General features: G+C 42.0%; 1 long non-coding RNA gene across 2 annotated transcripts in view; it reads right to left on the reverse strand.

Annotated features, from left to right (window-relative positions):
- Positions 1–786: 786 nt before the first annotated feature.
- Positions 787–17,669, reverse strand: part of LOC114071055 — a 39,004-nt gene continuing 22,121 nt past the window's right edge. For both annotated transcript variants that reach the window (XR_003573998.1, XR_003573999.1), the window contains exons 2-4: positions 8,016–8,088; positions 1,465–1,582; positions 787–901 (exon numbers count right to left, since the gene is read on the reverse strand). This is a non-coding gene — a long non-coding RNA (uncharacterized LOC114071055). The remainder of the gene's footprint in view (positions 902–1,464; positions 1,583–8,015; positions 8,089–17,669) is intronic.

Genomic DNA, 17,669 nt, shown 5'->3' on the forward strand with positions numbered 1-17,669 from the left:
AAGTTAGGCTCACACTCGAGCAGAGAGGCAGAGACTGCAGGGCCCAAACTCACAAGGACTTGGGAAGTGACAGTGGATCCAAAGGAAAAATCCTGTATGCAACACCTGACACAGCTTCTTCTCCTGATTGAAGTGGATACTTCTAAAATTCTCAGCAAGACTCCCAAAGCTTTTACTAACACTGTTCTTAATCCTCAACAGCTTAAATAAAAACTAGTGCCCACTGGAAGCTTTTGAACCCTTAAAGGGAGGTTCAGGAGTCTTCTTTTTCCTTCTGTGCTCATCTGTTCAGTACACACACGTCTCACAAGAACATGAATGAGCTTAGTTAAGAATGTGCCAACGAGGAATACAATTAGACTATTTTAAAAACACAGTCAAGGAGGACATATTAGAGTGTTTAGCAAGTCAAAATTAAAAATATAGTTCCCATGTTCTTAATTTTAGTGTAATATTCAAGACACATGCTGTGGTGTCCAATCAAAACTACAGAACACGGTTACTCATCGTTTTTTTGTGTACATGGCAGAGAGTAATTATTTTCAGCTCCATGTAGTTTGCTGCTTTAATTTGCTGAAGGTCCCCTCAAACACTTCAGTGGATCTCATGTGGCAGGGGAGGAAAAAGCAGGAGAGAAGAATGTCTCAATCCAGCACTGCTGCCAAGGAAGTGTTCTGTGTAACAAACTTCCAGGGAAGAGAGAAGAGACTTCTGTGTGAAAAGTTTGGTTTAAGCAATGTATGTAGCATCACTGAGAAATTCCAGAGCAGAAGCAGGGACAAAATCTGACTTACCATGATAGGTTCTACTTGCAGAAATCTCCCTTCTCTCCTGCATGCCCTAACTCATTTTGGTGAAGCAAATGAGGCAGGCATCCACCACTGGTAAACCCACCTTCTCCCTGGAGAGTGGACAGAGAAATCAGCAAGTAAATGGCAATTCCCAGCAGCTGATATCAGCTAAACACCAGTTATTAAACATGTTGTTCTGTTCACTGTCCTGCCCAAGGCTGTTACTCTGGGGATCTTCCATCTAAGTCACACTGTGGGTTAGACCATGTTATTATACAACAAACTTTATTATACATTTACAACATACATTTACATACAACTATTATACAAACATAAAAGCAAAGAACCAGGCCCAAAGCAGAACTGCTGCAGCAGTTTAACAAGGCACTGGTATGGGTGGGTTTAGGAACTTACCCAACCAGCACAGATAAAGGTTCATTTAATGAGTAACACTGCATCATTCATCAGCTCTGTGCTGCCACAGGCAGTAGGCATGCTGGTAGCCTGTTAATAATTTCAGTTGGTTTCTTTGGTTGGCTACACTTAATTGTTGTCAAGCAGAAAACAAATTAACATTTTCCTTTTCTTTGCCACGTCCTTGTGCTCAGCATTTCCCCACAGCTCAGGGACAGATGTTGATTTGGGGGGTGGAGGGATGTGTGTAGATACTTACAGGAATGAGGTAGGTAGGCCCCCTTTTCTGTTCCTAATGTGTTTGCCTATTTAGGACGACAGGAGGCAACTGTCCAGCTGATTTACTTCTGATTTTGGAGCTCTGCAGTGTCATGTGCCTGTGAGGATGGAGAAAAGACCAGAACATGCTTTACTGTTTTGCTCCAGAAGTGACTCTGTGAAGTGCTGCTCTGCATCCCTTTGGCACACCCAAAGCACACCCTGACCCTGGAACACTAATCTGTACCTCTATCATGGGAAAAGAATTTCTTCCCTTCTTCCAGCTTTGACCATTCCCAAGACTGCTACAAGACTTCAGTATCTCACTGTGGAGATGACAACAGCTTTTCTATCAAGAACCTGAGCCAGAACCCAATCCAATTCAGATTAAGCAGAGTTCAGGATCCAGCAGAGAGACAGAAAGGAAACTTTCTGGAGGGAAACCACCTGATCATTGGCACACATGAGCCCAGACAGGAGCGTTCTAAAAGGGAACTCAACAAACCCACTTGGTCTGCCATGAGAGGGGCACTGCTTTGTCCCTGCAGAGCTGATGCTTCTGGTAAGTCCAGCCCTCTTCCTGTTTGGTTCTGAGAAACAAAGGCAATTTACCTCAAACCTCAGTTTAGAGGTGCCAGTTTTGACCAGTTCTGCCAGTGACAGAACTGAGTAAATTATTCCAGCTGATCCAATATGTTTAGCCTCTTTCTACTTATGAAAAATTCATCTGTAAGTTGAGATTTATTGATTTTTTTTTTTCAAAAAAAGTGGTGTGATTTTAAAAAACCCAACAAACCCCAAACCAACAAAGCACTTCAGCCTGATCTAAAAGAATCCTCAATATTAAGTAAATTAGCCATGAAGCACAGAACCGAGTGGTTTAATGAGCTTTATCTTAAATGTTTTGCTTCCTGACTGGATTTGCAATCACATCGTAGTTTATCTAGTTTTAACCTGCTTTACTTGCTAAGAGAGCAATAATGATCTGCACATGCTCTTCTTTTACAGCCTGTTTAGTGATACTGGGACCAAATATCATCATTTCTGACAGTGCTAGATTCTGCTCCTCTATTAGTCTATGTGTCATTAATCAAGGTCTTAAAAGATACTTCTGTAAAGTTTTTAGGGTTATCATTCCTATAATTTTTAAATACTAAGAATAATTGCTTTCTGGCAATTCCTTTAATTTTTATCCCTCCTAGGTGTAACATATTTCACTTTCTCCTCCATATACAACTTGCTTTTTCTTTTGTATTTATGTCAGCAAATGCACATATTTGTGAAATATATTTCTTTCACAAAGACAAACTGGCAGCCTCTCTTTTCTACTTCCCTTTCTCACTCTCTCAGCTGTATTTTTTCCAAGTATGCGCTGTCACACAAATTTATTTCAATGCAACATACCTTCACTGGTCATTTTTAAAGCCATCAGACACTACAGGTTCAGATGAGCTTTCACCTGGTGAACCCACGGCAGCCACCCAGAGTACTGTCTGAGTTCACCGTTCTGTGGAATGCCACTGGAAAGGGAAAACACCTACTGGAGCCTGAGCAGAAAGAACCAAGCAGCCTCTGTGCTCAAACACAGGGTATTTCCAAGGGGTGGTGGGCACAAACACAGCATATTTAAGATTTAGAAAAGGAACCTCCAACTCCACGCAGTTGGGAACTTACGTGCACAATTTCACAAATATCTACTGAATTTCACACGCAAAGTGTTACTCAGATTGGTGACCAAAGGTAACACACATTGGCTTCCCAACATTTTAAGAAACAAGCCAAAATGCCAAACCAAGAGGCTTTTAAGAGATTGCCCAGATACTTCTTTGACTCTTGCAGAGGTCTTTATTTCAGACTTCTACACCTGCTGGACACTCACAAAACTCAATCAGCACTTCCAGAACCAGCACACATGGAAGAACCACCCAGAGCATCAGTGGCCATCAGAGGGCCCCTCTGTCTCTCTGAATTTCCACTAAAACCAGCTGTTTTAATTGCAGAGGTAAAACACCAGCCAGGACAAAGCTCTCTCCAGACAGCAAAACAGTGAAGTAAAACAATGAGTGCAGAAGGGACTGCAGAGAAAAGTCTCTCCTGGTTTCTCTACCCCCTGCTAACACCATCCCTGGATCCCTGCATGCACCACACAATAAATCAGAGGGTAGGAGAAGCAGAGGAAGCAGACTGGTCTCATCCTGACTGGGGGAAGTTCATACAACAGCACAAGCCCCGGCCAAGGAGACGCCAAACGTGTCTGTGAGTGCAAAAGCCAGGAGGGTACCTGTGATGGTAAATCACAGACTGGAACACAGCTGTAAGTGCCAACACAAGCAGTGAATCTGACCTCAGTGTTCAAGTCTGCATTCAGCTGTTCGGTTACTCTGTCACAGTGATTCACATATCACGAAGGAAAAACAAACGACACGAGTCAAACTGAAACAATTACAAGAAAATTCTTCTGGAAAGAACACGAAACATTTGCAGTCAGTTCTTATAAAGGTAATTAATACTCTCCAAACTCCATCTGTGTCTTGTTTATGGCATAACCAAAATGTGACAATCTCTCACTAATGACTCATGAAGGTTTGATGTAGTAATCTCTTGGCATGATTAAACTCTAATAAGCACTGTATGTTAATGCATTTATTAATCAATATATCAATATATTGATCAAATTACTGTTTAAGATCAGATTTAAAATTAATCTTTGCAAATCAAAGCAGACCCTTCCAGTCATGCAGGTGATGGCCACAGCTGTTTTTTTATTCCCTGTAGCTCAGGTAGGGGGGCTTCAGCTGGGTGTGAATGGCTGGCATTCACAGACATTGCCAAATGCCTGCACGTTTCTTCACCATTTCACTGATAAAATCAGTGGGAAGAGCATCACTCCTACCTGTCCTATGAATTAACTGAAACATCTTCCTGCTCTTCAACAGCCAAGGAACATTTTACCAAGAGTAAGAAAGACTAAATTATTTCCCTGCCTAGTTACACATCATTAAATTAATCTGACTCCTCTGTGCTGGCAGGACTGCAGCCAGCTGCTCCCATCAAGTCTGTGTAAACAGGACTGAGAAATAAATACAAGATCCTAAAACTTGTTTTTATCTCCCCAGCACTGTGAACACCTACACTTCATTGAACAAACTCTTTTTTTTTTTTAAATGCTATCAAATAAGTAGCTCTTTTTTTTTCCCCCGAGCCATTGAAAGCTCAAAATTCTTAATTTATTGAGTTCTAAGGGGCTTTGTTAAAGTTAAAAATGGAATGGATCTAAATTGAACTCCAGAAGCTGATCTTGACTACATATCTACCTGTGCACTTGCATTAAAACATCTCAGAAATTAGGAACCACAGGAAGTCCAATACTGAGAAAATACTTTGAAAAATATTGGTTACATTTTACACTCACAGTGCCTCTCCTGATAAACTCATACCACTTCTGTTTAACTTCATGAAGAAAATGGTTTTTGTTTTGGCTTTTAAATAAAAAGTTACCTGATTTCACCTATCAGCTCAACAAATGCTCATTTTGTCGCTTTACTTTCATTAAAGGATTAAGTTTCAGGGAATACAAATTATGTCACATTTCCACACATGCAAAAGCCCCAAGACAAGTAATTCAAATCCTAATTATTTTTTCCAATATATAAGCCAGTTACAGGATTTTTCCCCTTTTATAGTCAGAAAATTGAAGAAAAATCCACATAAAAAGATCAAATAAAGTTTATCTGTAAGCTAAAACACACATCTTGTAAAGAATATTTAGTGTGGTGTGCCCCAGCTTTTTGTTCACATTTGAGTTCACTGTTTTCACACAGACTCTCAAGAACTGTGCTGTACCCTAAATCACAGACGTTAAATTACAATTTTAACATTTTTTCTCTCGCAGGTTGCCATCATTATTAAGATAAAATATTGGAGTAAAAATTTCTTTGCAGATAATACAAAGCCAGCAAGTGCATTGGTGTAGGTTTCAAAATAATTATCATTTGGCTTAACAGTTGAAAAAGTTCTTTTTTAAGTCATGTTTTCACTTATTTTGTCTTGAATTTGGCAGAGCTTAAACCCATACAAATCTATTTGCATGATTAGTTTCACTGTTTAGACTGGTCACATAAAGGCAAACACGTAGTCATCAACATGACAGTGTGTCTGAGATCTTTTGGAACACACAGAAAGAAATCCTAATTTCACTGAGGTCAGAGAAGGCTGTCCAGGAGCTTCACCTGTTAAATACCCTCTGAATATTGTGAGCTCTCTAACTAAGCAATACACCCAAATCTCGGGGGAAGATCATCAGTGCATCTCAACAGTAACTGACTTGAACCTGGGGATTCTCCTTTTTTTTTTTTTTCCTGTAGTTTGAAAATTTTGATATTAAAATGTGTTTCAGTTTAAAAAAATATATATAAATGTATGCCAAATATGCATGAGCATATACATATATACATATATACATATAAAAATTTGCCTTGCTCATTCATTGTCATTTCCCATCAGCCTCTCAGACTTTGCTTCAAGACAGACCTTGAATTACCACTAATCACCAGTTCTTTTCACTAATCAAAGTTTCTAATCACAACTCCTCTATCATACTCCATTACAGGCATACAAAGTTACTCCTTTTACTAATCTCACAGTATGTCCTTCATCCCTTCTGCCATTCCTGGGCAGAAGATGAATGACTTCTTAATTTCTGACGATTTCTAACTAACTTATCTTCCATAAATTTCCGATAAAAAGCTATTTTTAAATTTTATACACGTGCAGAACCCCCCAACAGTTACTGATCCAAGCTGCACGGAGAACTGTGTTGGAAAGTCGGGAGCAGAGCAAGTTCCAAGGCCTGCAGACACTTCAGGGGGGTTGCACGAGGAAAACCTGTGGCTGGAGGGCTGTACAAACATCAGCAATGCAGTGGAGTGCACCGCTGCAAACACAGGCATCCTCTTCCAAAACAACACCAGAGCACGCAATTCCAGTTACTCTTTCACATCTGCACCAACCACCTGGTTTGCTGACTTGACAGCAACAACACAGCCACAGTTCCACCCCCCAAAAACATCTTTACAACACCTCAGCAACTGCATAGGGGACAGTTTCACCTTTACAAACAACAAAAGCAATTTTACTTCTAAAAGAACCATACTTTATTAACTATAAAACACATCTCTAGATACAAAACCTCTGAAGCCCACTAAAGAAGAGTAGCACTAGGTCATATTCCAAAGTATCTGATCAGCTGTGACAGGACCTCTCTGGTCACTCCTGGATGACAAAACATAACCCAAAAGTAGAGCACGCAGCGTGTGCAGATGTCTAAAGGCTCACAGTGTTAAGTGCACTCTCCAATTCATTTTAGCTTCACCTCATGAGACCTCTAAATCCTGTTTCACCCAATAAAGCCATTTTCTAGTTGTCACTCTCCTGATAATGCAAAAAGGAAAAAAAAAAAAAAAAGGATTGACTTGAGGTTAGTGAGAGGTTTCCTGTAAAAACTGAGAACCTGCCACTGGTTTATGTGATGGTGGAACCAGTTTCTCCTCAGCACTGAGGACTGAGAGCAGAGGAAGGGGGACTGTAGTCAGGCAGGTCCCCAGCTGTGGCTGAGCCATGGCAGGGTCAGTGGCTGCGTGTCCTCCTGTGCTGCTTCCCTGCAGGGCTCAGGGGTGGCTGGGAGAAGAATGGACAGCAAAGACACCGGAACAGGCAAAGCCTGAGCTGTGCTGAGTGATTATCTGCATCGTGAAATGCCAGCAGAGCAAGCCTGACCTCTGGACAAGAGGAGAGTAAGGAAAAAGAAAAATGACTAAGGGAAATTCTCCCTCTGATTTAATGAGGTATGTGGGGGAGAAAATATTGTGAACCACAGGCAATAACTCTCCTATCACTCAAAATAAGCATCTACAGCTCAGATGTCAATGAACGTTTTCCAGGAAAACAATTACTCAAAATCTCTTGTTAGAGGAAGACCAGAAAGAATTAAACCATCTTTCTTGTTTTTCAGAGATGCTCCAAGTGGAAAACATGATGATTACATGATGAGCTGTCACTCGGCTACAACCCACTCAGTTCTATTACTGCTTGCTACAGCTACTTCAGCATCCACTCAGCTCAGTTACCTTTTATATTCATCACATGCAGCAACTCTCAGATGCCCCTCATGACACAGGGCAGTCCTTGCCCTCAGAGTCCAAACTGATGTGATCTCTTTTTGCTTTATTGCAATTTAGGGCTGAACTGAGAAAGAGAGCAGGAACCCTGTTTCCATATCCCTGGGATTCCTGCACCACACGCATTTTTCTCTGCCCTTCCTTTTGCTTTCTAGAAGACTGAGGTTACAGGGTACAGTGCACCATTTGCATACCAAAAGCAGCAGCACTTTACATAAAAATGAAAAGCAGGCACTTTTCTGGTTTCTGTGACTAAGAGCTCAAGATTTCCTTCCTCTGAATCTGTAACTCCAAAGTCAGGTGTTACTCAGTTCACCAAGACTGGTTCAGATAAACATCTTAAAGGTGAAGAAGCTCCCCCACCACCCAGTGTTACCTGGTACATATTTGCCAGAGACATTTTCTTCCCAGACACTCTTCTGGAGCAGTTAAAGACCTCACTGTCTTACCTGAAAGAACATAAGAAAAACATGCAGTCAAGTACAAAGATCGTAAAGAAACAATTCTTATGTATCTCAAGTTACATTCTCATTATCTGAGAATGCTGAACGGCACTACCTCACTTACTGGGGCACTTCAATGTCTTTTTTCAGCTGGCCACCACAGTCTCAGATGTGTCAGATTCTGTCATTAAAATAAGCAGGAGACTTTCTGCTCTACTTTACCCAATCTAACAAAAGGACATCTATACAGAACCCTGTGCAGGTTCCTGTAAATTCATGCTGAGGTAGGACCTTGCCCCAAGTTTGTACCAGGAGGGGCCTTTTCTGAAGCGCAGTGTCCCAGCCTGGTGACGAGGCACGCAGCAGCTCTCGCTGGTGGTCACAGACATCAGGTAGGTAAGTGCAAAAAGGCTTTAGAAGGGCTAAGAGAGGGATGCAAGCGTGTCCCTTCTCCCCCAGAGCACGACTGTGATACGTGACATCAACTTTAATGACTTCCCTGCCTAGAAACGTACCTGGCCACCCACACACCCAGACAGAGCACTGAGGTGGGAACAGCAAAATGAGTGACTCAGAAATACCAGCTGTTTACCACAGCGTCTCACTACTCCAACAGTGGGTAGTGTTTGAGCTGTCCTTGACCTGCCAAATCCCTCTTCGACTCCTTCCCACCATTAGAAATGTTGGTGTGTTTCCAAGCCCTACCATGAATGCACTACCAATTGCACGAGGAAGATCTATCTCCTTCAGATGGTTTAAAAGAAAAACAGGTAGCAGACAATTCTTCTGCTCAGGAGAATCATGGAATACTGGCAGTCCAGAGGGATCACACACTCCCTGGACCTGTGCCAGCCAATCAAGGTGGTTTATCATTCACAACTCCTCAACCCCTTGCTGTGCCCTCAGAGACAGCTGATCTGTTTCCCTCTATGTCTTCAATGACAGTCAGATCATTTAAAGAAATTCCACTGGATCAGAAACAAGAACCACTGTTTAAAATCAGGCAGTCTCAACAAACTTCCATCCATTTTCCATCTATTTTTACTTAATAAAGCACACAATGCAATGGGGCAAGCTCAGGAAACAAAATGTGTTTATGAGGACATTGCTATTGGCATAGGAATCTTCATATTAATCCACTTCCCTTTTAAAATAAATTTTCCCAGATTCTCAAACACATTTCTGTACCAATGCTCTGTGCAAGCACAAAGCCAACAGTCATTCCACAACCACGTTAGTACAGAGAAGGAACAGAGGAGTGGCTGCACAGAAGACACTACTGCCATCAGCACTCATCTGAAATGCTGGGTCTTTTCACTGCCCTTTGAGTGGCCAAAGGGAGAACCTTCTCCAACTGTAAGTTGGCCTTGGCTGCTGAAGTCTTACATCTTACAGTGAATAAATCGTTTTCTCTTTAATGGCTGCCAAAGTAGGCACTGAGTTTAAATATTTGGAGAAAACTGCACCCATCTTCCTACAAGCGCTTGTTTTCGTGGATTCTAGATCTGTGCTGATTCTTCCAAGACACTGGAAAGCCAATCCTACACACAAAGTGTTCAAGAGCCCGAGTTCCCACGGGCTGACTGGACTTGTTTGGTTGGAAACAAGTGTGAGAAAAGCAGCCACGTTTCAGTACGTGTGGTCCTACTCTCTGGCAGTCCACACCAAACACAAAGGAAGGAAAAGGATCTTTCTGTTGAACTTCATAAACTGGTAAGAGATGAAAGGCACACAGAACATAAGAAAGCACTGACACCTGACCAGTGTGATCTAAGGTAGCCTGGATAACCACTGACAGCTCCACAGGGATAATCCCATTCAAAGCAAGGCTGACTGGATATGCATGTGAGTGTTTTTCACTGCTCTTGTGTTGTGAAACACGGAGAAGAAACTTAAAATTCCCCGTGTCAACAGCATATACATTTTTTGGGGGAAAATAAATCACAATTCAGCTGTCAAAACTATCTCTTATGTCCAGCACAACCTTCAGTCCAATCCTGCCTTTCTGCCTGCCTGATGTATTCAGAGGTTGTTGCTGGAGTCGCTTCCTCTTGCCTGTCCTATTTAACGAGTGTAATTCAAGAGAATAAAATCAACTATTTCTGCAATAGCAGGAAGGCACATAGTGAACCGTGGAATACCAAATCTACCAATTCACTTGATTCAGTGGATACAAATTTTACCCATAATACTTCTCTGTAACTGACTGACACCAAAACAGAACAAATAATTCAGTAATCACACCTGCACCCGGAACAGGCTGTCTTGTTCAGGACTGAGGTCATCCAGAGAGGGGAGTTTGCAGTGCAGCTGCTGCACTTTACATAAACACAGAGCTTCCATGCAAATGGCAATGCTTGCTTCTCACCCCTCCTCCCTTTTTATTTTTTTTTTTTAAATATAATTTTCCTATATATTTTGGAAAACTGTAAATTTTGTGGGCAGCTGTGTTTTTTTCTAATTTGAGAATGAAGTACATCTTGAAATTATTTCCTATTGTAAACAACAGAGCTGTCTGATGATTTTAGCATGATATTAACAGAAGGTTGTTAACTATTTTTATAGCATAAGAAACAAAAATTTTTAACTGTCTAACCCTACTCTTTAAAAGCTGGTAAGACAGAGTTTTAAAGGAGAAATGCCCAGCAATCCACATTAAGTGTGCCAAAGTGATGTTTTATGCTGCCATGGGTACAGACTCTCAGTGGCAAAATAACCCAGCGTGTACTCCCTCCTCACGATGCTGCTACTCCAAAAATGACCCTCCTCCTCCTCCACAGCCTTCATTATGCTAAACAAATAGCTCATCATGAGGGAATAGCTACTGGCACTTCTCGTGTGCTAAATCTATATCCTCCTCAGAACACTCCCAGTGGGTCACTTTTATTGAGAGCATTACTCAGTGTACACCTTCTCAGGACTTGCCAAAACCACATTCTAAACATGTCTCAAGCCATGCTGGTAAAAAGTATGAATGCACAGGATAACCCAAGTTATGTTGGTAGCCACCATCTAACAGAGACAGGCAAAAAATCCTGCAACACCAAGACACGCTCAGCAAACCCCAAGATAACTCAGTTACAGTATCTGCATGTTCACGTTATATTGACCAACATCAAAACAGAGTCAAGCTTTTATTCTGCAAACACATCAGCATGGGGGCGTGTTTTCTTGCCCATGCTCCTGAAACAAGCCACGAAAGATAAATATCAGATGTTTTGGTATTGGCCAGTCTGGGAGCTCTAGCTGAGCCCAAGTCCCCCACTGAAGCACGCTGGGAATCCCACTTCAGCAAGCACTCTTACTGGGACCCATTCAAACGCTCGTGCAGGCTGGCAGAATGAGCAGGAAGTTCAACAACAACAAAAAAGGAAATTAATGCACATTTCAATGCATTAATATAATGCAGGACTCCCATTCTTCTTTATTCAAGTTCCTGTGCATATGTAAAAGAGGATGAAGAAGTAAAATTTTCCATTCCAGCTACAGATTGTGCTAGAAACAGCACCAAAAGAGGAAAATGTGTCTCTGCCAGTCCAGCTGAATGTCATCTAGTCAATGTTATAAAAGGTACTTACTGAAACGAGTGGCACAATCACCATTTCTTCAATTACAAAGAATCCTCTCTGAGGCTCAAAAATGCAACATGGTTGTTTTGCACTATTACTAAGTGTGCTTGCATGACATCAGCGTTTGCATCAAAGCTGCTGGTGCAAAGAGGAGAGCAAAGCCAATTTTATGAACTGATGTAATCAAGCCCAGAATCTCTCTGGGGTTTTTTGTTCCTGTGGCCACAATGACATCAGCCCACTGTGCCTATTCAGCAGTGCAGGGCACTGACAGCTCTTCCCTCTGCTCCCACACTTCTCCATTCTTTGGCTCCTCTTTTATCGTGTCAGGGTGTACAAGCAGAAGGACTCCACTTCCTCAAGTCCTATTTCAGTGGGACCCAACACAACACCTGCCTCAAATTTCTCCCTGCTTGCTCTCAGTGTTTCCAGCTATGGCAGACAACATCAAAACTTGACTTCCAGGGGGGAGGGGGGAAGAGAAACCTCAGGAATTTAACTAAACACAGCTAAACCCGGTAAAGTGGGTCAAGGATTTCCCCCCTGGAAGCCACACTGTTCCAGTAACAGCTGTACCTCGGGGGAGCAGACATTTCTCATCCACAGCCTGACCTGGAAGGATTAGGAAGCTGTTTGTGTGCCCAGCTGGCACTGCAGCCCCACGACACCCAGGCTGGAGTTCCACGGGGCACCCCCAGCATCCCCTTTGCTCCCACCAGCCTAGGCAAGCAACTCTGCTTTTCTCTATCAGGTTCTGTGCCTGGAAAGCCAGGGGAATTATACTAATCTGAAAAAGAACTTCCCTAGGAGAAGTCAACTCACTTTTGCTTGACATAATCCAGCCCTGGAATTCCCCACCTAATTCATTCCCTCATGGGAGACACAACATCTAGGCCAGAATACATTAGAGAAAACACATTTACACATGGAAAATATTGTAAAGCTTAGGGACAAACGTGCTCTGTCACTGAAACTACCAGTGCACACAGAGTAGGTTTTGTGAGTTTTCCTGCTGAGAGATTTCTTGGGTCTGCTCTGGTGTACAGGACACAAACACACCTCTGCACAGTAGTGGGTATCAAAACTGTTCCCAAAAACCAAAAAAAAAAAAAAGGCAAAAATATCTACCATCAAACCAACCAACCTCTTAACCAAACTATCCCCCCATCTCCACTTCTTTCTCCATGTCTTAAACTATGAGGAGAAATTAATAAAGAGAAAATAGCAGTATCTTAGATACATTTCTAGATTGATTTTTTTAACCTTTTTCAGTGGATTATATCTTTTGCAAGGTTTAAAGAAGGCAACATTATGGAGCACCCAGACTACAATTAAAGTAACCTTGCCATAGACTGTGAAAATTAAATGCCATGCTCGACAGCTCTGCACATCAGATTATCACAGATTTCTTCTTACCCACTTCATACATTCTTCAGCTGAGGTCAGATAAATAATTTCCATATTTGCCATTATAAAATGTAGACAGTAACAAAAATATGATTCTCTGGAGCTGAATTGCCTCCTTCAATCCCTAGAACTGATGATTTTTATTTGCCAACTGTCCTTCTCATTAGTAAAAAGTAGCACAATCCCCCCCCCCATCTGCTATGATTTTTGAGCAGCTTACCAAGTAATACACAAAGAAATGAACACAGGTATTACATGTTTATAGAATTTATAGGTTATATATAGGTATATTATATGTATACTGCATCTATGTCATCTATATGTCTGTATATTATGGATATATTTATACAGATATAAATATACATTCTTTTATCTCTGGATATTATAGATTTCTTGACTAACATGACATGTGGGAGAAGCTGTCAATTTTAAACAGAAAACCCTTAACCCTTCTGTAAGCCATGCACTCAGAGCCTAAAGGATTTATTTAATATTCTTCTTCCTTGCAGCTGACAGACATCTGACAACACAGAAACGTAACATTTCATTTAATTTCTCCATAGGCTTATTCCACTGAGCCCCAGATGTTTTAGCAAAAGAAAGAGAAAGATGCTCCACATTTTTGGGGTGGGGGATGGGAAATTCATTTACAACAAACGTCCCTTGCTTTATTAATTTATATCAAAAAAAAAAAGGAGGCATTAATTTTTAAAAGCAAATAAAAAAATAAGTAGTAAATCATTCCTGTTGATTACCTTGCTTGTATCTTTTTTCTTTTTTTTTCTTTTAAAGTGTGCAGAAACCAGATGGAAGTTTCTAGAGGACATTCCATGTCATCCTCCTAAACTTACCAGCATATCAATTCTTTTCCCTCTGACAGAAAGAAGTCAAATTGCTACAGAAGACACGAATCTCTTTCCAGGTTCATGTCACATGAATTAAGCAGTATATAACGAAATGCAACTGGAGAAGATTATAATAATCCCTAAAATGCATTCTAAGGTATCTGTGCTCCATTTCACTGCACAGGCCTGCCAGAAGCTTTGATTTCATGCCTTGGTTTCACCTGGGATATCCTGAGAAACTGCAGAGGTTTTCTTACAGACCAAGCAGACTGTACCAGAGGTGGAGATGACACAAGGAGCAGTTTCCAACACAAAGCCACACCTTTCCCAGCTCCTCCCAGGGCTCAGATGAACCTGCCACGTGTCCCTGGGCAGGGTGGGCAAAGCTAACACTGCCAGGTGTCCTGAACTTCATCCCACTCAGCTTTGTTCCTTTCCCAGTCAAGTTGTGGGCAGTTACCAGAGGGGAACATTTACAGAGGCACTTGTGAAGTGCCTGGACTGCACCAGTGAAGCCCTTCAAATAACCAAACCCAGCATTTCAGAAAGCTGGCAGGAGTGGAGATCAAAGTGATGCAAAACCAGTGAGAGGAGAGGAAAACACGTCATTTAAGGAAGCTCAACCTTTCAACAGAACATCTTGGCCAACAGGAGAAATCTACTGAAACTAAACTGAGTGTGATGGTGGGTTATTTACCTTAAAGGTATTTAAGCTCTTCTTGCACTTCAGTGTGCTCAAGATTGCATTTAGTCTGAAATGCATAGTGTAAGTAAGAGAGCTGGAGAGAGATGAGTTATGGGCTGTTTTGGAAGAAGAGGAAGTGTGATATAAAACCACTATTGCCTGAGAACGTAGATATTATCACAGTCCAAAGGAAAAAAAAATAACATCTTTACCCTGACTACAAGTGACTGAATTCTGCCCAAGGACAAAGTATTTCCAACGTTTACCTGGCAGAATTTCATCAACACATTAGTTAGAAGACTAACCCTTTATGTTGTCAGTTAATGAAGAATCACATATACAGCAACTTAAATATCATTTTAGCATCCTTCCAGAAAAGGCAAAGGTGTTCCACAGTGATACTGGCAGAGCATCCAGCACATGAATCAAACAAAAATGCATCCAGAGTGCACAGACCAACATTCCACAGAGAGACTGTCCTCCTGCAGAAGCAAAAACCTGTTCAAGTCCAGAATAGAACAATCTCTGCCTAAAACCTCCAAGGGAGCAACTGTGGTACTGACTGGAAGGACACTGGGCAGCACAGGAAAAAACCAGACCAATTTATCAGTCAGAAAATATACCGGGGGTTCCAACTGGAAGTGAATTAATCTCCAGGCTGGAGACAAAGCGGGGGAACTGCCCCTAAACAGAGTTTCAAGCACTACAGAGGTACAGTGTTATTATACCAGACTGCAAAAAAGGGAAAACTTCACAAAACGACACAGGAACAGTGCCTGGCAAAATGAGCCCTGAGCTTCAACTGGGTACATCTGTGACGTAAATTAATTGGAATATTTCCCGCTGAGACAGAACCGAAACAGGAAAACCCACCCCAAGAGGAGCACGAGAGGCCTGATACAGAAGAGGAGGAAACAAAACCTCTTGGTTGTCTTTGCTCTCCCTTTTCAGATACTCATCTGTCAAAGATGTCAAACAGACGATGTGCCAGGGCAACACCAGAGCAGAGAAGGGATCCCCCATCCTAACCTCCTGCTCTGTAACTGCCTGGCGTGTGGGGCACCCTAAGGACTGGATCACAGTTCAAGCTTCAAATGGAGCACAAAAGCTTTTAATACACTATGAAAAACAATAAACTAATTAACACCTGAGCAGACCTCAGGGCCCACAGTAGGTCACTGTCACTCATATAGCATTTACAGGAGTCAGAAATAGCTTCAGCAAAGAGCCAGCAGAGATGTACTCTGTGTAGGACAGCCAGATGTTCCTGATGGCTGGTGCTGCTCAGGGCACACCAAGTATTTAAAACAAAACAAAACAAAACAAACAAGAACAGGAATCCCAAATTGTGCACACAATTTGCACGGTGCTGCCCAAGAATCCCTGGAAGCTTTTCCAGATAAATCAGGTTTCTAGATGAACATGTACTTTTTTCCATCTCTGAAATCACATCTCTGTGATTACTCATGTAACAGGGTAAAAGGAGAAGACTGACTTGGTCCATCTGCTGCTTGCTGCAGTACAGTCCCTTCCCCACCCCCATTATTTCTGGTGAGGTTCTCTAGGAGCTGCTGCACTGGAAATGAAACATGGGAAGAAACCTTCCATTTTGTCTTACACTGCCATTTACCGTTTTCCTGAGAGAACACAAAGCCAGTTCTGTGTCTCCTGCAAGCTGGATTTATCAGCCACGTGCACACCTGATCTGAACAGAAGCTGTCCACACAGCCAGGATGTTTGTGCATCTCCAGCTCCACAGGGACTGGGACTCCAACTGAATGTCCCATGGCTTGATTACAGTCACTGCAGGAATTCCCAGGCAATCATCCAAAGGCCTCACAAAGCACCCAGACAAGAACAAGCCTCACAAAACTGCCAGACACACAAAGCCATGGGATCCCAGACGACAAATCACTGAAGCAAGACAGAAAGTCCTTCTTAGGGTAGAGCCTGAACTTCCTTAGATTGGTCATTCTGATTCTGGGCTTCAGGAGGGAGGAACTGTCACTGCAGGGACTTCAAATTCTTCAGAACACTGGGTATGTTATAATGCTGCCTTTACTGGGCTTTAATTTACCTAAGAGTTAGAAGCTTTTGTGCATGTTTGTTTACCAATGATCATAAAATAAAATCAGTTTCCCTCCATAGCTCCATCCTCAAATGTAAATAATGCAGTGCAGCCCATATTCTCCAGATCCTTTGGAAATTCTCACTCCAGACAAGTGTTTTTTATTGCTGAAGCAGATACTGACCAATATTCCAGGACAGAGTGGACTCCCTGTTCAGATTATCTCCATCTCCCTTATAAAAACATTTCTTAACCACAGGAAGGCAATTTTTGATGGAGAAGGAGAAGAAACCGTGCCATCTTCCCTAAGGAATTTGTTGTATAGATTAGCTTATGGGTGCACATCTGTGTACCACAGACCTTATGAATACTGGCAGTGCCACAGGAAAAGAAAATGTGGCTTCTGTAATTGCATGTTCCATCCGAGACATCAGAAAGAAAGCATCATTTCAATTCTATGATCTGCTTATAGGGACAAAACAAAACAAATATTATAAATAATATCAGGTAAACAAAGACATTGAACCACTGACTCCCTCTGCTGAACCCTGAACAGAGGGGTGTTACCTCAGGAACAAACACTGAAGAGATGTCTGGGGAGAAATTTAAACGGCAATCAGTCCTTCTCTAGAATATATGAACATCTCCAGACGACCAGAAACAAACCTTTAAAGTCTAACCTGAAACAAGATTCTTGCTGAATGTGTGAATAGTTACAGACTTCCACCAGAGCAGCTGCCTAAGCAAGGCCTTCCCAATCCACCCCAGTACAGGCACCTGCCTGGTTTTAGCCACATTCAGCATCTCAGTTTGCTTTCCTAAAACAAGGCAAGCTTTTCAGATTACTCCCAAACATGAGATAGCAGAGAACTGCCTGGCAGGTCCCTGACTGAGGACAGAGAGCAGAGAGGGGTAACACAGCCGCTGGTACTGGAGAAGGCCAGGATTTCCTCCATTAGCAGTGCTGTCCCCCTGGACTATTCCAAAGGCACTGACAACTGAGCCAAATAAAA

The sequence above is a fragment of the Empidonax traillii genome, unplaced genomic scaffold, assembly GCF_003031625.1.
Source record: "Empidonax traillii isolate 1590-97213 ecotype Southwest subspecies unplaced genomic scaffold, ASM303162v1 scaffold1816:size58385, whole genome shotgun sequence".
Lineage (NCBI taxonomy): Eukaryota > Metazoa > Chordata > Aves > Passeriformes > Tyrannidae > Empidonax > Empidonax traillii.